The sequence below is a fragment of the Pinus tabuliformis genome, chromosome 8, assembly GCF_031772625.1.
Source record: "Pinus tabuliformis cultivar Carrire ecotype Pingquan chromosome 8, CPIR1, whole genome shotgun sequence".
Taxonomy (NCBI): Eukaryota; Viridiplantae; Streptophyta; class Pinopsida; order Pinales; family Pinaceae; genus Pinus; species Pinus tabuliformis.
Genome location: NC_142294.1, coordinates 1,080,619,712 through 1,080,644,839, shown reverse-complemented (window position 1 = coordinate 1,080,644,839; position 25,128 = coordinate 1,080,619,712). Strand labels below are relative to the sequence as shown.

The window sequence follows — 25,128 nt, the reverse complement described above, 5'->3', positions numbered from 1 at the left end:
TGATGGTTTGGGTAGAATTATTCCTATGCCAACCAAGTCTATATGGTTTAAGGGGTTGGAAGTGTACCTACATCATGAAGAGGTAGTAAATATTTCTATACCTACCTACTTATAGTTTTTATTTGGGATTAAATTGGAGGATTTCAATATTGTGTAATCGTAATCACCCACTATGGTGGTAGTAAGGTCATTGTAGAGAACAAAAAAAATGTTGTGGTTGCAATTACCAACTAAAGAAGGTAGTAATACCCTTGATGGAATGAGGCTACAACTACTATGTGGTTGTGATGACTAACTAAAAATGTGTAGAATGATACAATGATTGCACCACTATTGTAGTTGTTTCAACAAGTCTAATGGTTGATGGTTGGAGGAAGAAACCATGAACAACTACAATAGATAAAAATGAACAAACATCGCATAATGAGTTTCATATCATAAACTTAGATTCATTCATTTTTTCAAGAAGGAGACGTAAATAAGACAAGTTTTTTTTTTTTCTAAAAAATCTTCAAATATGCTACTTATAGACAAATAAGTAATTCGACTCTTGGAGAGGATAAAGAGAGTAATTATAATGTTCTGACATCCTCCCTTAGTTATGATTGCTAAAGATTCTAATACTGACCAATCAATAATGCCTCTATAAACTTACAAAATTCATAACATGATTGCCTATTGGTTGAAGTCTCAACTAGGCTTACAACACTTGAGATCAATTCAGAAAATTTGTTTTTCTTTACATCTACATGATAATGTAACTTATCCTTAGCTCTATGCTTTACAATTTTTTCCTTCATTTTCTTTCAAACTTTATATTATGTATCCCTTTTTATTTTTCTTTTTCTTTATTGTTACTTTGTCTTCTTCTTCAATATTTCCTCATCTTCTTTATCTTCTTCATTTGGTTCCTCTTTTGCATATACTTATTCTTTAGCTACTAATAATTGAATAATTCTATTAACCTCTATAATATTAATGGCATCTTCATTTTCTTTAATCTCTTCTTCCATTGCCACAACATCTTTAATAAATTTGTTGGTTCCTCCCTTTTTTCCTATTCATTTTCCTCCTATAACTATAACATCTTTTCCATAACCAATTTCATCTTCATCATACTTGGGCTATGAAATCCATTCTACAAGAAATTTTAATTCAACACCATAATTAAATTTAATATTTAGTATAGCACATTCATGTCTTCAATAACATCCATGGCTAGATTCTCCTTACATTTTTCTATCAATACAAAGGTAGTTTCAATTTCATCTTCATCTTTGACTTCATCATCCACATGTATACATTTTTTTTAAAATGAGGGGGGGTAAGACCCTCTGAAGAAGCATTATATTAACCCCAGAATACATACATACTGTAATGCCCCACTTAAATCTTATCCTACAAATTGTGTTAATATTTACATTATCTGAAAATATTGAGAAATATTGGTCTAAAATAAATTTATGATTTCCATTATTCAAATTCCCCACTTACCTTCTCAATTTGAATATTGTGTAGGATATGGTCTCCTTCCATTAATTCAAAATATATTTATTCATTCACACACCTCAATGTACCCTCACATTTAATAAGGAGAAGACAAAGTCCTCTCCATCTTATCATCAATATATATATTTATTCATTTCACATTCCTCAATGTACCCTCACATTTAATAAGGAGAAGACAAAGTCCTCTCCATCTTATCATCAATATATATTTATTCATTTCACATTCCCCAATGTACCTTCACATTTACTAAGGAGGAGACATGGTCCTCCCCATGTAATTACACTTCACATTCCCAAATGTACTTCCCCATTAAATTCTCAATTTTAAATTCATATCACAATTCCAAATGTACTCTAGCTTGGAAGAGAAGTCAACCAAGGATGGGTGAGAGTTAATGACATTAATGAGAGGTGGTTGAGGAAAGAGGGTATAAAAGGGAAGGAGGAAGGAAGAAGAGGGGGAGGGGGAGTCTTGCTTAGGATTGTGGGGGTTGGTTGTGATTGTTTGGCCTTGTTATGATTTTGGGAGACCTTGGAAACCTGTGGAGGTTTCTTGGGTTTGAGAGGAGGAAATATCATTATCTAGTTTTGCACATTCTTCTTGAGGACACACTATATCTGGTTGGACTTGGGCACGGAGGGCTAGGGAACCTGTGGAGGTTTCCTGGGCTAGGAATTTGTTTCCTAGTTGGCTGGGAGGTAAATCCGGTTGGGTCGGCCAGAAGGAGCGTTCAGCTGGAGCTATCAGACAAAGGTATCATCATCAACCGCCGGAACAGGTATTTTTCCATGGACTACTCTTGTTAAGTTGATATCAATGGAATGCTCACCTTAATTTATGTTGCTTATGATAAAATGATTAGATGTTAAATGTTTAAAGCTATGTGAAAAGGTCAGCAAGCTCCTTTTATTATTTATAAATTAACAAGAAAATAGATCTGTTAGTGTATAATAGATTGAGGCTCTAATAATAGGAATCAGGCCCTTACACATGGTATCAGAGCTTTGGTTCAAAATCTGGACCCAAAGCCTACTAAACCCGCAATTCATACTTTCCACAAGCCTCCTTGTCGTTTGATGTGAATCCCCGCCCATGGCTACTGGCCTTTACTTATGACAGGAATCCGTATTCCATTCGCATTTGGTTTGACTCTGACATTTCTTCCACTAGCAAAAAGCCTGATTGGTTTGGCCATATTTTCAAAGGCGCGGTGTCAATACATCTCAGGATCGAGTCATTCATCGATGCAAATCGTAGTGCCAACCAACATCTCCGGGCACATGAAAGATTTTGGTTTGGAGCCCTTGGAGATGTGCTCGGATCCAGAAATTCAATCAGACTGAAGAGCAACCAGGGAAAAATTATTGCTTCAACCCTGTATTAGTCAGCAACTATTATTTAGTTCAGAATGATCAATCTGATTTTCATCGCACTATTATACTTCTCACTACAACATTAAAATGGAATGCGAGATTCTTAACTTGGATTTGGTCCATGAATAGATGCATTCACTGAAACAACGACAATTAGACGGAATACTGGCAAATCAACAGAAATTTAGTTATTCACTGTAAAGGCCATCTCTTACTCTTGGGCTTTTAAATTGATCTATGGAGATGCACTTGAGCATTTCATTTGCAAACAAACAAGGACAGTTGACCCAATACGATAGCAATTCAAATTAAAATACAATTCTCTGCAATATGATTTGGTTTTCAATTTATATTTATAATGAATCCGTTTGTCTTGAATTCGAAGATGATTTCTGCTTACCACTTTCTTGCATTCATTCTCTTTTCACTCTTATTGGTAACGAAGGATCCCTCGCATAACACATTGCTTCGAGTTATGCCTTTGAGAATGCAGTCCTGTTGTTGATGATGGATATTAAAAAAAAAACCAATATCTTCAGTAATTTAAAACAAGCTGTGCTGTAAAATCCAAGAACAGAGTACATAGGTGTAATTCAAACCAACGACACTTTTACACAGTCAATCCTGTCATGGTTGAAAGTTTCTCTGTTCGGACTGGTGCTTTCCAGATTTGCGTGATAACACGTCCCTATCCAATCTGTTTGTATTTTGCTTCAAATGCTCAATTAAATTTTGTGAAGCCGTTGATTGTGAAGATGCTCCAAAAATGAAGATTTATAAATGCTTCAAGTGCATGATCTCCAATTCCTGTCTAAGTCTGCCTGCCTGTTCTGAAAATATAACAAGCTTTATCTGAGAGAAACAGACTTAAGCTCAAAATACGATAAGTAAGCCCTTTGTAAAGAAGAAATTTACAAATCAATGGCAAGGACAAATGTTATACCACTATAAACGTCTAATTCCAGACATGCTTCAGACGCATGCCCTGTGCTTCCTATGCATGCATCAGTCTACTGGCTTTCAACCATGGAAGCTATATTTCAAAATTCACATTGAAATAAGGTAGGAATGCAGTTAAACAACATCTCTTTGTCCTGTGATCCTAAGGTATTTACAGATTGTCCCTGCGGCCTTAGTCTAATCATTAAGAGTAATTTGGTGACAAACATGTGAAACATACGCAACCCCTTGATTTATCTATCCTGCGGCCTAGGTCTTGTTCTAAAATACTCCTGTGGTCTTGTTTTACTAAACCTGGGCATGATTTCTGAATCACCTTAAAGTAAATCGCATGATTGATGTTTATACTTCAGCAACCTTGATCTACTCCTAAGGCATCCTTATATATGCGGTCTCATTTTTGGACAATTTAGATGTTACAATGGCTTGATGGTCGCATCGTTTGGATCTTTTCTCAGTGCCTCGTAGGCCAGCAAAGGAGGTGAAGTTCGTGCATGATCCATAGCATAATTGCGATCTGTTTGAACTCCATAAAAGAGCAGAGACTTATCTCGCATTCCTGGATGAATTTTGTGGACAATCTCTGAAATTGAAGTGTTGTCTGAGGCTCAGTTTAAGAATAGCTTCTGTGATAGCATTTAAGGCTTGCGACCTTGACCGGTTGGCATTGGTCCCTCATAAATCACTCGCTGGTTGGACCTTGCGTGACAATTCTTATATAGCGAATTTGATTCTCGGCCTATTCTGAAAAGGTATCACTCCTGTAGCAATGTGTTTTCTCTTCAACAGTGAAAGGTTGTGCCTTATCTACAACGATATGGATATGAAGTGTCTTGTATATATATTCTTGTTTTGTGTCTGCCCAAAGAAGTCGAACTGTGCAAATTCTATGCTTTCATCTTATTCTTCAGATCGGCCTATGAACAAGGAAGTTTGCACATTTACCTATTGTCTAATTACACTCTAATCATTTCAAGCGAGAGTTGATTCTTGTGATCTAGATTCAAATCTAATATATTCTTGTGGCCACATTCCAATCTATGATATATCACATGTACACATTAATGGCATGCCCGTAGGCAGCGCTGAATGTGTGCACTGCACCAGCCTACAGTCTGATCATCCAATCATCAGCATTAATTTTGTCTCCCAGCAAAGCGGAAGGTGTCACTTGCCAGATCGAGTCCCATCGTTACCTTGCAGCAGCACTAGGGTTATATATATACCTGACAGGCATCAATTCTGAGTGAAAATTCAAAAGACAGATCAATAATAAGGATGTCAGCAGTCGGGCCTTCACCATTTCACTATATCATTGTTATAAGTCATTCTCATCAAAGAATAGGCAGAGAAGGTATGCTTGAATGTTGCTTGTTGAATTGTTTCAGTTTCAGTCCCGTAATTGAAAGATGCCTTCCTGTAGATGTGCAAATTTGTGGACAGATTGTGATATATGCGTAGACCTGCAGTTAACCTTATCACGATAAAGTGACCGAAACTTTTCATAAATAACAGTGACATATCTCCTTGAAGAAATGATTGTTATAAGGTATATAAAACCTATTCTCGTGATTCAAGTATGAGAAGGCGTCCTAGTGATATACTTAAGAGTAACATCAGCTAAGACATATTACCTTGCTGTGACAAGATTAAAATCCAGTTCAAGCAACAAAATTTGAGTCACTTTGTTGTGGTATATATATACATCAAGGAAGGGACCAGAACTATGAAGGCCGAGATCTTGACTAGGTAATGAACACTATGGCTACATCAACCAATGGCAAGTATCAGATCCTTGAGGCAGAAGTCAGTTTGTACTTTGTCCTATTTCGGGAATCTGGTACATCGACTATTATATATATCTCAAGCATATTGACAACTTTTTTTAGAGTTTTGTCGAGTTTTGCTGAGTTGATGCTCATGATTTTTTTTAGTATGTGTTCCTTCATTTCTCTTATAAGTTGAGTTATTGATTTATTTTGCACCCAAATATTGTTGAGTTTGCCTTGAGTTGATATTTCATTTTGTATTCACTGAGTTTTGAGTCCGTGACATTGAAATTAACAAAAGAGTGAACAGTTTCCTTGGATAAGGTGGGATCCATGGACGTAAAAGTGGATGTAAAGATTCCCTGTCTGCAAATCCACCTGTTAAGAACCTGTATGGCTTTTAACTTTTCTTAACAATTATATTTCAATTGAGAAATATGTATATGATACATTTTCCCAAGGAAATAATGGTAGTTTTTGTCAGTCTTTTTAAAAATTTATAGATCTATGAATGAATAGTGAATGTCCTACGAGCAATTGCATATTCCATCATTGGGATAAACAATACTTGAGCTTATACACACAAATTTTATAGGGATGGATATGTCATGATCATTGCTTGTTAGTTGTTATGCCCCTGAACTTTACAGCCATAACTTTGGCCACCTGTTTTGCCAGTCAACACAAGTGTCTCAAAGCAAGATATATTCTATGTTTTTACATTATATATATATATATATATATATATATATATATATATTCTCTCCAAAGAGAGATCCACAGTTCAGATGGCCACTATCAGTTGCTTTCACTTTGAAGAGCAAAATTTGCAAAATATACAAAATTTACCATGATAACCCCATGGAGCTTAGAACAGTGCCTAGTCCTAAGTACTATCACAGTTGAACATAGAAAGCTATCTATTGCTATGACTTTTGGCCACACAATTCCCCAATACAAAAATTAAGTAAACCATTGCAACAGATATTGAAACAAAAGATTTGCCTCAAGCTTATCCATATGGTCTTCAAGTAAGGGTCCTGCTTCATCTGCCCGTTTGTTGCTAGCTGTGTCTTCTATAAAGGGGTTCCTCTTAAATAATGGTAGGTGGATGTCTGTCGTTCACATCATCCATTACCACAGCCAGGCATGAGCACCTTCCTCATGAAGCCCTTGTCCTCTTTCCATGAATGGCTAATGTCAGCTGTCTGAATGCCAGCATTCAGTAGGTAAAGAGTGTGAGCTTCCTGCTTGAACTGGGTACAAGCATCCCCTTTCCGCATGCCACAGGATTATAACTATCCTACCACATCCATAATTTATTGATTTGATACCTTGCTGCCTGGGTATCTGTGAAGGGTTGAAGGCACTGATTCTGGGTCATGCTGCGACATGTAATCATTAAACCAAGCTCGAGTATTAAAGGGGAATGTGGGACTGCTACCAACTATTGAGAAATGTAGCTCGAGTTGGAACTTCATGCAGAGGTTTGAGTGTGAACATGCAGGAAGTGGTTCGAGATGCTTAATGTTTTAGGTTAACTTAGTGGTGGACATTTTGCAGCCACAAGAACTGCTAAGAAAGTACTCTCCACAGGTTTTTATTGACCAACATTGCATAAGGATGCAAAGGAATATGTGAGGTATTGTGATGAATGCCAAAGAAGGGGCCAACCAACTAAATCAGAGGAAATGCCTATCCAACCATTAATTTTTCTGGAGCCATTTGAAAATAGGGGATTTGAACATAAGACCTTTGTATTCACATTTACTTTACATTTTACAAGCTTGGTAAGTGAACAGCTAACAGTGTTTACGAATGAAGAATTCCAAGAGTGAACCTTTTCTTTTGTCTAAGCCATCCTTGACCTTGTTGGTTCAATTAATATTTCATGGTTTGCTTTTCTGTACCAATTTCTAGTTGTATTGGTATCAACTTAATTTCATCCATAATAGTGCCTTAGGTACGCATGTAGTTGAGATTGTGAGTGATCAAACAATAATCATGCCCTTAAAGTATAACATGAAAAACTACAACCAACAGTTAATATATCTCCCCTACAGATATAATGTGGTTGGAGGGATCTTCTTTAGGTTTACCATTAGTTTTAGGAATGATTAAGGGTAGATTAGTTGGCATATTGGCCAATTTGGATAATTATGGATAGAAACCTTAATATTATTTGAGGAGATTCAAACCTGCCATATATGTAGAAGGCATTGGTTGGCATTGTAGTATTCAAAGGATGGGGTTGAGGAGATTAGTTCACTATATCATGTTATCAAAGTAGGATCAGACTTTCTAGGTTCAATTCAGTGGACCACTCGAATGCTTGCACACTGGTTGGTTTAATACTCAATTGTAAACTGTCAATTACAGAACCATCACAGTTAAGGTCCTTTCAGGAATATCAAAATTTTGGGTTTATTTCATTGCAATTTGAATCATGTGTGTTTTTAAGTTCCTCAAGTATGATTCTACCCAATAACAAATTTTCATTGAAGGATTTCACAATCTCAATGGATACTTATAGTTAACAATGATAACATCTACACAATGTTCCCTAGGTTATGCTGATTTTGAACTAAGAGATTACTGGAACGCTTACATACGTATCATGCATATCACCACTTTTTTCTCCCCAAACCACAATGAAACAATAACAACAACCTCCATGACAAATGCAACGATCGTTCATTGAAGGAGGATATGGATATTTTGTATGACAAGAGCTATCGAGGTTTACTAATTGACCCTGATGCTGCTCTATTGCAAGCCTATGCTGATATCCGTGCGCCTTGAGAGAGCTAAAAACATCATACCCAAATAGTTATAAGTGGCCTTTAACAAATCCATTGTGAGATAACAACATTGTAAGCATGTATGCCAAGTATGGCAGTCCAGGAGATGACCGACTATTTTATGATAAAATTCTAGGAAAAATATTAACCCATGGAATGTAATTATGAGAGTTTGCCACAAACCGGCTGAGCGGGCAAACACCTACACTGTAGTACCAAATGTAAAATGAAGGCATATTCCCAATTGACTTTACGTTCCCATTGGTACTAGGATTTTAGTGACATATCAACTTTGCAATAGGGCAAGAAGTTCATTATCATATAGGCATAAATGGGTTCAATTCCAACGTTTTGTGGTGGATGAAATCATTTCTATCCTAAATTTGGATCTGTCGAGGTTCATGTCAAATGTTGAGAAAACATCTAAATTGAGTGTGGTTTAATGCTCTACAATGCTTCTCGGTTATGCACTGAGAAATCATAGATCATATAAGGAGGTATTCGCATTCTTTCATCAGCTGTAGCTGGTGGGTGTGATTCTGGACTCAGTTACAGTGGTAGGTGTGCTCTAAGCTTGTGATCATTTAGAAACTCTAGAAGAAGGTAAATTGATTCATAGTTATGTAACTAGGAATGAATTTCAGTCAGATGCTTTTGTAAAGGTTGCTCTTATGAAAATGTAGTGTGGTGTTTTGGAATGCCATGATCTTTGTGTATGTTGTTGAGGTAATTCTGGATCTTGAAAAATAGAGCGGACTGCGCAGAAGTGCTGGGAGGTTTCCAGGAAGAGTTGCAGCCTCAACAGGAAGAAAAATATTTCTTATATTTTCTGTGAAATAGAAATATTGTAGCAATGGAAGCTGAAATATGGCAAAGGATCCCAAAAGAGTTGTTGCATATGATTTTAGCGAGGCTGCCCATTAGGGTTCTTGGCAAAATGAGGACTGTGTGCAAACAGTGGAAACATCTACTGTCTTCCCGTGATGCCTTCGAAGGACTTGTTCCAATTTGGTCGTTGTACTCCACCCTTGGGTTTTTTATTCAGATCCATTGGAATCCAAAAGATGACGTGGATTCTTGGGTTATAGAAGAACGCAGTTCAGACATGTACAAAGTTCCTTTGCTCAATCACGTCGTTGTCGTTGTGAATACTTGCAAGGGCATCTTCTGTTGTCATAGAAAAGGGGATATGTTGATCTTTCCATAGGCATTCCCAGTACCAGGAATTGGGTACAGCTGCCTCGTCCTCCAATACCTGCTTTCGTTTTCAATGGATTGGCTTTCGATTATTCCACAAGGCGTTGCACTCTCCTGCTGGGCAGATATTCTAGTAGCAGGAGAAGAATTGTGATGTGTATTTATGATTCAGAATCCAACGCCTGGACTCAAGTTTCCATGATGGTCCCGGACCATATTCGGCCTACTGGAAAGGGTATCTTCTGTAATGGCAAGTTTTACTGGGTGTCTCTGCCTCCCAATCCCCCGAATCCCATCCCTAATCTCATGGTAGCCTTCAATATTGCCGACGGGCTGTGGACAGAAATCCCGTTGCCACAGAGATGCAAAAGGATTAGTCCTGAAAATTTAGGGGATTACAATGGGCAAGAGGTGCTAGTGGAGCACAAGGGCCATGACTCTGTTCGCATATGGAAGTTGAATGAAGCAGAAGTATGGTGTGATGTAAAAAAAGAACCGTTTGGCAAAATGCAGCATTCCATTATTGGATTCAGTAGCAGTTAATAGCAGTGGGTTGGTAATGGTAATGGATCGGAAAATGAATATATCGATATATAACTGGAATGGGAAATTGATAGTCTGGCGATTGAGATTCCCTTGGCCTCGCATGTCTCAACGACCAATTCGAGTATCGATATCAGCCTTCGAATCTAACAACTTATGGTGGCCTCAACCATGATTTATATACTGATCCATTATTTAGGAAATTTTAGATGGTTGTGTTTTATTTCTCCTAGTTCTTTTTCTAAATTTCGATGATAATTGAAGTGCTGGGTTTATGAATATATTCTTTCTTTTTATCATATATTACCAGCGTAACATTTTTCATTTACTCAAACTATGGATCCTGAAACTTTATTGACAATTAAATTAGAATTGTGGAAGTTAGTTTCTAAACTTGCAGAGCTGTTTTATCTATATATGTAAAAGAGAAGTAAAAGGTATGAATAGAGAAGAAGATTATTCATCGTTATATGCAAAAGAGAAGTAAAAGGTATGAATGGAGAAGAAGATTTGGAGGCTTTTTGGTGTTTATTTTGCAGTTTTGAGATGGCTAGTAGTGTACCATAGCTTGATGAGAAAATGGTATCTGGTGCATCAAGATGAAGACTCTTTTCTACTTGTAAGAAATATATGAGATATCCAAGTGTGAAGATGATGATAATGACTTTGTGAGTTTTGCTATATTTTTTTTAATCTGATTCTATTTATTTTGAGAATGTAGTAAAAGAAAGAAAATGGTGTGATGACATGGATGAAGAAATCCAAACAATTGAGAAAAATGAGACCTGAGAGATAGTAAATCTTCTAGCAGAAAAAGGAGTTATTAGTGTGAGGTGAGTTTATAAACCCATGAATGATGTATAATGCATAATTGAAAGGCACAAAGCACAACTTGTAGTCAAGGGTACAAACGACAATATGGAAGAGAATATAATCAAACCTTTGCTCTTGTACGAAGAATGGAAACCGTTACAGTTGTCATGGCAATAGTAGCTCAATACAAATGATAAGTCCATCAAATGGATGTAAAATCAACTTTTCCCAATGACGTATAAGTTAAGAAAAGCATTGTGTGGGTTCAAGCAATTGCCAAATGCTTGGTATAGCTGCATTGACTCGTAACTATTGAGCAATGGTTTTAGTAAAAGTAGCAGGAAGCCAAACATTTTACATCAAAGTTAGCAATGAAGGTGAAATTATCAAAGTTAGCAATGAAGGTGAAATTATAATTATTTGCTTGTATGTAGATGATTTTATTTTTACAGGAAATAATCTATCCATAGAAGAATCTAGATTAGCAGTCGAGAAAGAAATTGTAATAACAAAAATGGGCTTATTGAGATATTTTTTGGTATTAAAGTCGAACAAACAAATGAAAGTATCTTTATATCTCGAACCAAGTATGCAGGGGTTATCTTGGAAAGATTTAGGAAGTTGAATAGCAAGCTAATGCCAACAATTATTGCATGGTGCATAACAGATGGAGGCCTTACAAAGATGGTCTAGTGGGGTAGAATTTTCTAGTGAAAATATTAGGATACACATTTACCCTTATTCTAGTGTTGAATAAAAATATCGTGAAAAGTAATGTGTTGCTAGTTTTGGATAAAAAGACCCTCAACTTTCTTCGCAACTTTGTGGTCACTGGCCACTTATGAAAGGAGTAGGCATCTTTAGAAATGCGGTGCCATTTAGAGGAAATACTAATAGCAACAGGGAAAAGGAAATTATTCCGTTCATTTAATTATTTTTCAATTGTCTGGTCATATTGTGAGCTGCAATATATATCACAAGATTGTTTTAGTACTAGTAAACAATGATTAAATATATAATAAATTTGAACCTTTTGACATTTACAGGACATTCCTCTCAATTTACAAAAAAATAAAGTATGAAAATCATGTTGGAAACAGTTCTGAAGTTTGGAGTTTTTATTTTATTTTCAAGATTAATTAAATGGGTTTGGAAGATTGGGACTTATCTATTCACTAAGGTTTTAAATAAATTATATGCATAAAACTTATACTAACACCTCCTAGTGGAATTGATAGTGCACTAATTTGTTGCTTGCTATTATCTTGGTTTTGGTACCACCATATAGCATATACGGGTTCAAATTCTATTTTCCATGATGGACAGTTGAATCTGTTTCAACTCTAATTGTTATTGAGGGGTTCCACAAGGATGTCACATGAGCATTTATGATGCCCATTTTAACATAGATAGCCACCTATGTTAAGGTTCTATTTTGCAGTTCCATGTTATTTATGAACATTATATACATTTGGTTGGACACGTGAAAATCGATTGATGGATTGGATATTGATGATGGACATGTTGGATGTATGACCAAATGTATGACTTACTTGGTTACAATTTATCTAGTGCATGACTTGTCAAAGTTATTGTTGCATCGTATAGGCTTATATAGATATGATTTATCTAATCAATGACTTAGTGAAATTATGATTTATCTAATGTAAGATTTATTTCCAGTAGGAACAACAAAAATTGACACGTGGACACTGGGCTTAATAAACATGATGTTTAAGATCATGTACCTATATCTATTTTGTGGTTGTATATATGCATGGATGAGAACTAAACTATAGGTTGGAAAGAACCATATGATAACCAAGATATACTATTCCATTGGGGAAGGTCGAGATGACCAATGAGGAAAGGTACGATGTACATTGTTCTATTACATTTGGTATCTACTTGATATGCACTCTTATGACATGAGTAAAATGCAAATGACAGGTGGCAAGACGACCTGACTGGATTATTCGATGACAAGTCCAACCAGCTCTGTAGTGTGGTCCGTGCTCTGAAGGAGGGGTGGAGGTGTTTCCCACCGTGTATCCTCCGAAACCTGGAATCGTGGGGAGGACAGCTGAACGCTCCCCCTAGACGTGTGATGACGATTGCCAGATGCCTGCTGGGGAAAGTTCGGTCGAGGTATTCGATGCTTCCACCATGTCGGTTTTATCAGTGGTTAGTATGGCCGTTGCCACTGATAGAGCAGCAGAGGATGGATAGGGTGGGAACGGAAGTAGGTCAAGATGGATAGGAAGCTATAGATCAGTTGGAGACTCTTGATGGGAAGTAATGCCATTATCTGACTCATCAAATTTTAATGCTATAACTCTTTCTGGTTTGCTATGCTTTCAAACTCCTTGTATCTTTTCATTCTAACTTCGGGACGAAGTTTTCTGAAGGAGGGGTGTATGTAATGCCCCACTTAAATCTTATCCTACAAATTGTGTTAATATTTACATTATCTGAAAATATTGAGAAATATTGGTCTAAAATAAATTTATGATTTCCATTATTCAAATTCCCCACTTACCTTCTCAATTTGAATATTGTGTAGGATATGGTCTCCTTCCATTAATTCAAAATATATTTATTCATTCACACACCTCAATGTACCCTCACATTTAATAAGGAGAAGACAAAGTCCTCTCCATCTTATCATCAATATATATATTTATTCATTTCACATTCCTCAATGTACCCTCACATTTAATAAGGAGAAGACAAAGTCCTCTCCATCTTATCATCAATATATATTTATTCATTTCACATTCCCCAATGTACCTTCACATTTACTAAGGAGGAGACATGGTCCTCCCCATGTAATTACACTTCACATTCCCAAATGTACTTCCCCATTAAATTCTCAATTTTAAATTCATATCACAATTCCAAATGTACTCTAGCTTGGAAGAGAAGTCAACCAAGGATGGGTGAGAGTTAATGACATTAATGAGAGGTGGTTGAGGAAAGAGGGTATAAAAGGGAAGGAGGAAGGAAGAAGAGGGGGAGGGGGAGTCTTGCTTAGGATTGTGGGGGTTGGTTGTGATTGTTTGGCCTTGTTATGATTTTGGGAGACCTTGGAAACCTGTGGAGGTTTCTTGGGTTTGAGAGGAGGAAATATCATTATCTAGTTTTGCACATTCTTCTTGAGGACACACTATATCTGGTTGGACTTGGGCACGGAGGGCTAGGGAACCTGTGGAGGTTTCTTGGGCTAGGAATTTGTTTCCTAGTTGGCTGGGAGGTAAATCCGGTTGGGTCGGCCAGAAGGAGCGTTCAGCTGGAGCTATCAGACAAAGGTATCATCATCAACCGCCGGAACATGTATTTTTCCATGGACTACTCTTGTTAAGTTGATATCAATGGAATGCTCACCTTAATTTATGTTGCTTATGATAAAATGATTAGATGTTAAATGTTTAAAGCTATGTGAAAAGGTCAGCAAGCTCCTTTTATTATTTATAAATTAACAAGAAAATAGATCTGTTAGTGTATAATAGATTGAGGCTCTAATAATAGGAATCAGGCCCTTACACATACATAGTGGGATTCACTTTTTTCACCATGTTTATGTTGTCCATCTTATGCATAGTCTCTCTTGTCTTCAAAAAATTATTCAATATACTTCTCTATAGTGTTCAAGCCAATTGTAGTCCCCATGTATTTTTTTATCCTCTTATACTTCAATAGGCTCTTCCACACATTCTCCAATTATTTCTACAATATCATAATCTTTTTCTTATTCTATTACAATAGTCACTTATCAACATCTGCAGTGATCTACAACTCAACTTAATGCTCATTGGTGTTTCCCTAACTCCACCCACTGCACTTTTCAGTACATGCCATCTCCAAAATATCCAAATAAATTTTTGACTTCGTTTCCACTACAATTTTGAGAAGAATGTCCTAATCCAAGCCTTGTAGAATGAGATAAAAGTTTTTGGATCATCCATCTTGTTTTCTATGAGATGCTCCTTGTAATCCTAAATCATGGCCTCATATGTTGCTTGATTTGGGGTCTTCCAATCCCTTCAAATCAATTTCCCATAAATATTTTACACATAATCTATTTCTTATCTTAATTGTCTAAAAATCATAATTTTTACCAGAGAAAACAAGAGATGGTTGCAAATAGGAAATGTTGAGAAAATTTGAATTGGTAACTCTAAATTTAGTTTGATTCACTAGAAACTATCAATCAATAATTATTCTCCTAATTGTATTATTCGAGTGAAACAATTAAAAAAAAAATCTTTACCTTTAGGAAAACTTTTTGGTAGAAATACCCTAAATTGATTATGATCTTAGATAATATGTGGAAGAATGATTTAAAACATTTCACCCAATAGAGTCTGGAAATCCTCAATCATAATATGTAGAAATGATGATAACTAGATATAGAGGCCCAAAAAAACCTCAATTTGAATCAAAATGCACCAAAATTTTATAAAAATAGGAGAATACAAAATGACAATTTGAAAACTTACTAACAATCCATAGACGTTGTCACTACTTTTCCTATCAGAACATATACCTGACTTTTCCTGGGCACATTGAGGCTTTTGATAACCATAAAGGAACATGACCCTCATCTATATAAAGCCCTATTCCCTTGAAAAACTTAATTCTAGGCTCCTTTTATTTGTGGTTTGGAAATTCCACCTCAAATGGTGGCTTCACATTCAAACTCTTTAGATGGTGTCTTTTGCATCAATAACTATCGTAATGGAAACTGTTACCACACCATGCACACCTTTATTATCTTAATTTGGCCTTTTCAATGAAAATGTATCAAATGCTTTCTAACTACTCCCTTGAAGTGACTAGATAGTGTCTTTGGTTGTACTTCCTTAGTGATGGCTATGCTCCTTCATCGAGAAATTCTCACAATGGGGAGTTACTTGTACTCTCAATACTTCACTCTCTATAGAGATATCTCCTCTCAAAACCATAATTAGACTAGACTAAGAAAATAAAAAACCCAACCCTTGAAAAAGGAGAAGTATTTTTTGAGAGAGTTGTTGGCATTCTAACCTTGTTGGGCATAGTGATGATGAATAGAGAGCATATTGAATTCAAATCTATGATACCAAAATTATTGTTGTTGACATGCCTTCGAGAGGATAATATATAATGCTTTAGAAGTACATTCATAAAGTTGTTTCCCTATATTATCTGAGTTCATTGAGTTATGTTCTATTACTCCTTCCCTGTAGTGCCAACATCGTGGAAACTTCAGAAATGTCCCTTTCAATGGAAAACCTTGGATTCTTGAATGAATCTATTCAACCCCTCAAACTCCATGACCAAAGAATTTGGAATGAATTTGTTCAACCACTCAAAATCCGTCGCCACCAACTCTGGCCTTGATAGCATCCTTAGCATATATAAAGAAAGCAGTTATAATTGGTAATCAAGACAATTATGATTTCCTTGAAACCCTCATCAAAGTTCTATATAATGAAACAACTTCCAAGGCATTATTTATTACAACAATAAAGCAATCCAAGGTAGATTTTTCAACTACCGAATCTGGCATAGCTCTAGTATAGTTACCTTTTTAGAGTAGATCAAGTATGGCACAAATGAGTTTCTAAACAATAGAAATACCTACATATTTCTCAATTAGAGTCCATTATTAATCTTCTCTTTGCTTATTAACTGGCTGGAGAATACACAACTCCTCTTGAACATAGACTTGAAGAAAGAATTAATCACTGAGATACCTGAACAGATAGTCATAAAGTAAAATTCTTCGTTGTGATATGTTAAGGTTATTAGAACATTAGCAATGAAGGTAATAATATAAGTAGTATTAATTATGGTTGGAATTTTTTGGAGTGCTTGGAAATGATAATATCTTAATTGAATAAGATCTGAAGAAATTTATGCTGAAGAATTAGTTCGTTATTTTGATGAGTTGGAGGCTACTTTTGAAAAATACATAGGGCATATAAGTTACATCTTAAGAAGTAAAATTACATTGGGCATGGAAAATTAATAACATAATGATTTCCATTGAAAGAGGAAAGAAGAATGATCAAGCTAGAGAATGGGGCGAGGAAATCACTTTTTATGAATATGAATTTCAACAAGTAAATATAGAATAGGGCCATGCAATTTAAGAGCATAGTAAACATTCATGATTCAAGTCTGAGTTTTTTTTTTTTTAATTAAGCTTTACTCTACATCTGATTTTTTCTAAAATATTAATTTCTTTTAAATGTACAGGGTCACTTAGCTCCAAACCTCAAGTTTGATTTAAGAAATATATCAAGAGATCTTTGGATGATGACTTGAAGAGCGTGGTTGGAATCAGGTTAGTAATGTTTTTTGTGTGCACAAAAACTTTGGTCTCAGAAAGAATTATGTATACAATATTTCCCTTGTCTGACCTTGCTTTGTCATACTCCATTGTTTTTTTGAAAACCTATTCTTGAATTATAATTAATACACACCCTTGATGCATTATCTATAGTCCTCCTTTGTGGGCTTTTGCTATAGTCTTTATGCTTCTTAATGTGAATGGTAACTCTACAGTACTCTAACCTTCTTCCAAAGTCTTCATTCTACATATCCACAATTGTTTAAACTAACATTCTCCTTCTGATTTGATGTATTCTTATGAATAGGGTGGTATACATAAGAAGAACATGGAGACTATTGCGAGAGATGTATTGGAGATGCATAGAGGAGTGACTTACGATAGCCATCTCACGATGGAATTTGATGGGTTGATACGGAGGAGTTGTTCGCATTGTAAAACCTTCCTTCAGCCCTGGTCCTTGAAGCTAAGGTCAGATATGGATGTTCTTCCCATCCAAATGCTTCAACAACTGCATTGAAATATGATGTACTTCTCATTTCTTATTAATATAATTAGGTACAGGTTAAGCACTACGTAGAAAATTTTTACTATTATTTGCACATCCGGATAATTTGTACTAATTTTTCTTTTAAATTGTTAATAATATTTCTAAATGTTTTTATTGCGTTAGAAAGCATTGGTTGACAGGTTAATCTACTTGGTTTTCCATTTATACACCTCTTCATTTTTGCAGCGTCATTGTTTCTCATAGTTGTATTGATAATTTTTCATGGTTTGGAACTTCCTTAGATTTTTAGTAGTTATTGTAGTATAGTCATGTTTGGTTAAGGGCACTGATTGCTTGGTATAGAAATTTTCTAACATATTTAATATTCCAGTATCACTTCTTCTTGATTGTGACAAGTAAGAGAGGGAGGATATGATGTTTAATACAATGTGTTGTTAAAATGTTGGTTTGAATGGTTTATAATTGTAAGTTCCATTTTTAGATGATTTTAAATGAAAAGAAGTAATATGGAAAAATTAGTGATTGTTATTATAAGAAAAGTAGAATAAAATACATGGAGATTCTAAACTATGTTGCATTGATTACATTTTTGTTATTCATATTTTTCATTATTTAACATTGAACTATTTTATTTCTATTCAACTTTTTTTTCATGCAATTGTTGAATTATACTTCTAAATAACATTTTGTATAAATTTAAAACAATGACATTGAATTATCATCAAGTCTAAATCATTGGATTAGTTGCACATGATCTTCTATATGTCATGATTCTTCTCAAATTTATGCCTTACGGCGTTTCCTTTGCAACATCTCGTGCAATTGCTAGTTAAAAACCAAACAACTTATCTAGATTTTTCAACTTTCATGCACTTAGATAATAATAATGAAAAAAAAAACCACGGGAGTTGAAGCACATAGTGACTATATATATATATATATATATATATATATATATATAAGGTACTCTGATTGGCGATTAAATATAGGAACACTTGATTTAGGTTAACGGTTTATATATATATATCTATATATATATATATATATATATATATATATATATATATATATATATATATATATATATATATATATATATATATATATATATATATATATATATATATATATATATATATAGATATATATATATGGAAACCGTTAACCTAAATCAAGTGTTCCTATATTTGGAATCGCCAATCAGAGTACCTTCCACCATACTTGTTATTGTGCCCAACTCTCCTTTGGGGTCCATTTCTTGGTAATTTTCATTGCAAACCGAAATCAAGTGTTCTTATTGTAGAAATTCCCACTGTAGATCAACAGATTATGTAATATACTAAAACACAATACAAGATCTAATTCTATAACACTTTACGGAAACTTAATCGAATTGAGCAAGATCAAGAGAACACATATAACTGAGAATGAGAAATCAATCACACATAACATAGAAGAAATATCCTGGGGAAAGCCTCAACCTAAAACCCCAACTTTGTATTATCATAGAAGTGAAAAATAGTCATAGAATTACACAAAGCCTTAGCTTGGAAGCCAACCAACTCTCAGTATAATCCCTCTGCTACTCATAATCAGTAAAAGGCCTCTCACAAACCTTCTCCTTTTCCCTCCAAGCCTCCTATTTCCTTGCACAATTTTTCTTGGTGTCCAATGCTTCCACACATGTGAATTCCCACCTCACACTGCTCACTTAGCCCAGTAGTAACTGCGCAATCCTGAAGGAGATGAATCCTTCTGCATAGATGAGTTTCCTTTATAGGAAAAATCCATCTAACTGATAGTACACTGTCCCTCCTCTGATCTCAACTGGGTCTCTGTTTGAATTGACATGCATGAGTTATTTATGAGAGAATACTTAATTATCTGAAGTGCAGTTGTTACATGCATGCAAGCATTAACTAACTGAACTTACATTAATTCAACAAACTGTTTGAATTAATCTAACTGGACTTGACTTAGTCAACTAATTACAACTCATCCTTATCTCTTTAACTGATGGATAAATTCCTCAATTAATGGAGAAACTGTTGCATGTCCCCACATAGACTTCGTGTTTGATTTTCCTTAACTAATTAACTCAAGATGAATTAATTAATTATTTTACAAACAACTGCTAAGATCAAATTCGAATTTTACTTCACTATTTTAGTTCAGGGACTGACTAAAATAGGAATCTATCCCGAACTGCTAAAAATAGCAATGCTATTTTTAACACTTCCATTTTTCATTCCTTGTTGCTCAGTCCAGCACAGGTACCTAAACTACTATTTATAGCAGTCCTTATTTAGCATTTCTTGTTGCCATTTTCAACACTTATATTTGGACTCGTCAATTAGAATACCCTCCACCAGACTTTTTATTGTGCTCAACCCTCCTTTGGGACCCATTTCTTAGTAATTTTCACTGCAAACTTGTTCCTTTCGATTTTGGCCTCTTATTCTTTGCTCAAGTACTCGCTTATGTTCAACGGACAACCATGGACACCTCCCTACAGTGGGTTGGCTGCCTTCTTACAATACCATTGTAGAGTAGTTCCAATCAAATTCAAAAATTCCTAGGAAAATAATAATACCAATAACAATATTGAAAATATATTATATAACGTCTCCAGGAAAATTTAAAGCTTACAAATGTCAAAATTAATCGAAATAGTAAATCAAAGCTCAAACTTGTCTAAATAAAACTCAAATAAGGGTATTGGAATCTTCTATTTCATCATGATTGATCTAAATACTAACCCCCAGCCACCCATATCAATCTAGGTTAGTCGAAAGGAATGGGATTATGGGAAAGAACTATAAACCTTGAGGAGGAAGCTTCCTTTTTTATATGAATACTATAGGAAGCTTCTTTCTTCATATGAATGAAAATGTTGGATTTACTATTTGAATGATGAATTGGGTGAGGCAAAAGAGAGAGATGAATCATGTCATGGCTTATATTCTTTCTTGAGTAGCAGTGGGAAGTTTCATTCATGTCATGCAAAAATGGCGGGGAAGAAAAAAAGCACCCTCGAGTACCGGAAATTAAGAGGGATCTCATAATTCATAATCTTATTGAAAACTAGGCATGTTATACCGATAATGAACCTTAACCTCATATAACCAATAGGATGCCATCACCCAACAAAGGAGGGTGAGCAATAAATTCCTTGACTCCAAATGCCTTTTCTTGGGGGGGAGGAATAAGTGGATTTCTCTAGCCTTAGGGAAACATGGGTATGGGAAATCTAACAAAAAAAAATAACATGTTTCCATTTGTGTTAACATTATGCATGCATATCATTCATTAACACTTAGGAGCCTGCATAGTGAGAATTTCTAGCCCTTAAACTTTCCTTCCCACACGAACAACATTTGATGTGTTCACATAGAGTACAAGGTCAGTAAGAGGTGGTATTGAGAGAAAAATCCATGGAGAGTTGAGAGTAGAGTTGGGGGGACAAACTGACATGCCTAATTGGAATAAATACCTGGGATTGGGTGCCAAAATAGAACAACATTAGGCAAGGAAATAAGTATGTGTAACGTACCCCCTACTATCCCCAACCCCAACTAAAGATAGAACAACGTAGTCACTATGATGACCCGATCTCCAAGGTCAAGTTATGGAAATGGGGTCCAAAATTTTCACCCTTTCCAACTCTCTTAAAACCTAAAAAAAGGATGTCATCATTGTGTCAATCTCAGTGAGACATTTCCAATGATATAAATTTTTTCTCCATTTTGACCCCCAAATCAAAAGATGTGGCCATTCAAAGTTTAGCCATTTATTTAGCGCTGATTCACCATCCCGCCACATGGCTATCCCATTCAACCACATCAATGCCACATGGAAGTGTTGCCTGAGTTGTCGACCCATTCATATTGGTCATGTAGTAATCCCACTATATAGCAGGCATGACCCAACCCATCACACATGTGTTGAATGAAAGGTATTGTGGATGTGGTCCCCTCGAATGCCACTTCACCTTGTAAATAATTTTCTTGGAAATAACTTATGTCACCCCTCATTGTTTCTTCTAGGGACGACCCTTTCGAGATTACGTGGAGCCCTAGGGTCCCTTATTCATCATGTCCTCGTAGTACTCGTAGTAGTAGCATGCACTTGAGGCATGCCTACCAAAACCTCTTGGAGATTAAATCTCAGGATTTACTTGTGCAGTCCCTCGCTATTCCTTTTGAGAATAAAATGTTGAGCTACATTGAGCTTTCCATACCTTGTTGCCACCTCAACATAGCTCACCCAACTATGTTACATTTTTTTCCACCTATGCCTATGGGATCCATTACACCACATCATCTCAGGGATAAAATCTTGGTAGGGTTGCACCCGATTGCTCAAGAAATCGTTTAGGGATGAAATTTTGGTGACGTCATCTGCCATGTTAGGCTTGGGTCTTGCCTAGTTCTCAAGGAAAGGTGAAAATCAAGTCCCATGTTAAAATTATTTCGTGTTTCCTCCATTGTGGCTCTCAAATAAAATCTTAGAGGTTACTCTTTGGGGAGAGAGAGAGAGAGAGAGAGAGAGAGAGAGAGAGAGAGAGAGAGAGAGAGAGAGAGAGATGACTGTGAATCCTCCCTAAGTTTGCAATTTATAAACCAAGGCTTATTGGCCTTATCATTTCCATGTTGTCATGCATTTAATTAACATAGGTTGATTACCTTTTTACGCATAGGTCATCTAGACCAATCCACAACTTGAGATAATTAACAGATATAAAACATCTTTGAAAGACATTCCAGAGCATCTATATGCATGAATTCCACATTCCTTATTATTAACATGCGTCAATCCTTACATAATAACCAGATATACCAATAGCTCACTAACAGATATTTCTATCTCTTCATGCTTTAGCAGTCTTAAGCTAATTTAAGCTCAGAGTAACCACAAGAATGACCATTTCATAAGATATTCACACAAAACATTGACATTCCACATTCATACAATACACAACATTTAAGTATTTACATGTCATTGATTCAACACAATAACCAGAAAATATGACAAATTCATACACAAAGACACAAGAGTATACTTATCTTATAAAATATTTGGCAACTGAGAGTGGGGTTTCAACTCTCCACCCAACCATGGACAAGCTACAACCACAATTACTTGTATTTGTCACCCCCGAGCCAGATTCCAGTGCTTGAGGTGGAGTGCTTTTGTAATGTACCTCACACACACTCACAATTTTTTTTTAAGTAATAAACAATAATCTTTGTTTCGCTAAGATATTCTTAATTTTCCTAATAACCCCTTATCTTTATTATTGATGGAACTGAGCATTTTGAATTTCTCATATATCAATGTTTTACGACCAATTGAACTATAAATATTATAACACCCCATCTCACATTTACCCACTTTTATAAGCTTACCAGGGTAAACATGAGCTGGGAGTTATAATGCATGACCCAACCAATGGGGTCCACTTATCCAGACTTACTACAACACTCAGAGACACATAATCATCCAGATGTCAAATAATTTTCACTGGTGACATTTTCCCTGAGTTGGAACCACTTTCTGACCTAGCTTGCATCCCAGTCACACACAAGCAAGCCTATTATAGTGGCTAGAGACCTCAAACCGCACACATAACCCATCCTTTGTGTGGCTATGGCTGAAATTTCCTCTTTCTGTGCATGCAAACACAAATTCAGTTCCATAATTTTAGGCCTAGCCTACCAGCCAACTACCCATAATTCTCCAGAACTCTGTCAATGATAAGTACAACTCTTCATGCTCTGTTTCTAAGTTTTTTTTCTTATGCAAGCTTTCCAAACATATATTAATCATTTATACAAACACATTGTAAATATATTATTTGTAGACTTGAATGCATAATTTCTTCATCGTATACCTTAGTTTCATCATATGTTCATAAAAAAGGTTTACTTCCCTCTCATACTAGTTTTTACAACCACATATTAGCTTATGCACTCATATAATAACAAGATAACTTCATATAACAAGATATATACCATGCATGTAACCAACATTTAATGAGAATGAAGCCATGACAAACTAGTCATATATTCACACGATAAACCAAAAATTGTGCTCATTGATCTCATTAAAGTATAACACATAATAACATATGCATAGTACCAACCAAGTCAGGTACTTCCATGTACCCCTCGACTATATATTAGGATGAACCAAATCTTTCTTCCATCCAATCACCCCCATGACATATTCCAAGCATGAATGTGGGATTGCATGGGATAAACCAAAACATAACCATATAGGGAATCCAGAGGAAACCACCTCCACTCTCACACCACAGTGATTTCACCCAATACTGGGTCCAAACTTCACCAAAACCAATACAAGGTTGGATGCCTAAAATTTCTTCACCATAGCCAGAGGAATTTTCTTGTCTCCACCCACTTGTCAAGAGCTTCCTAGAGAAAACCATCTCCACCCTCAACCCTTGGGATTTTCCTGAGACCATCTTAACCAGGATCCAAAATCTATCAGCAATCCAAAGAAACCATCTCCACCCTCAACCCTTGGGATTTTCCTGAGACCATCTCAACCTGGATCCAAAATCTATCGGCAATCCAAAGGTAAACTAAACAAGCAACTCCCTACATCATGGCTATCCAAGAAATGTCATAAGGAAAGGTTGTAAATGATTGTCAATCTAGGCAAATCCCATGCCAATGACAACAAAAATGGGTAACAAACCAATGCATGAACCATGCATTCGAATTCCAGCAAGATAATCAAGCATGCACAATGTTACCTACAAATCCATAATTATTTTTTGCCCTTGCTTGTTGTTGTCCAAATATTCTTCTTGGCTGCCCACAAATTCCTCTTATGCTCCTTGCTTTCCTTGCTTGTTCCTTGCTTGTGTCCAAGTGCTCTAGTGTTCTCTTCCCTTCCTTGTTGCAATATTCTCTCTCATTTTTTTCCTCTCTTTTCCTCCAAGGCAATGCTAGAATGTTGTCTCTCCAATTTCTTTTTCTTTTCTTTTCCTTTTCCTTTATTTTCCCTTGCATGGATATTTTTTCATTTTCCTTTATTTATTTTGCGTCATTGCCACATGTTCCTTGCTAGCCTATAATAAATAATTTGTCATTTATTACCTTTTGCCTCTTGTCAATGCCAATGCTAATTTCCATATCCAATAATAAATATTTAGCCATAAGTGGATCCCAATGTAATGTTTTCCCCTCATTCAACTTGAAATATGTGTCCCGTGACCTTAGTTTTAATTTTGCTTTTATAATGTCCATTTATTTACATGGAAACTTAACCCAGTGTTGTTACATA

The 25,128-nt window shown here is 35.7% G+C and overlaps 1 long non-coding RNA gene across 1 annotated transcript; it reads left to right on the top strand.

Annotated features, from left to right (window-relative positions):
* Positions 1-1,980: 1,980 nt before the first annotated feature.
* LOC149239077 (uncharacterized) lies at positions 1,981-17,907 on the top strand. The gene is made up of 3 exons (XR_016245428.1): positions 1,981-2,288; positions 17,210-17,297; positions 17,611-17,907. It is a non-coding gene; the product is annotated as an uncharacterized LOC149239077 (long non-coding RNA).
* The last annotated feature ends 7,221 nt before the right edge of the window (positions 17,908-25,128 follow it).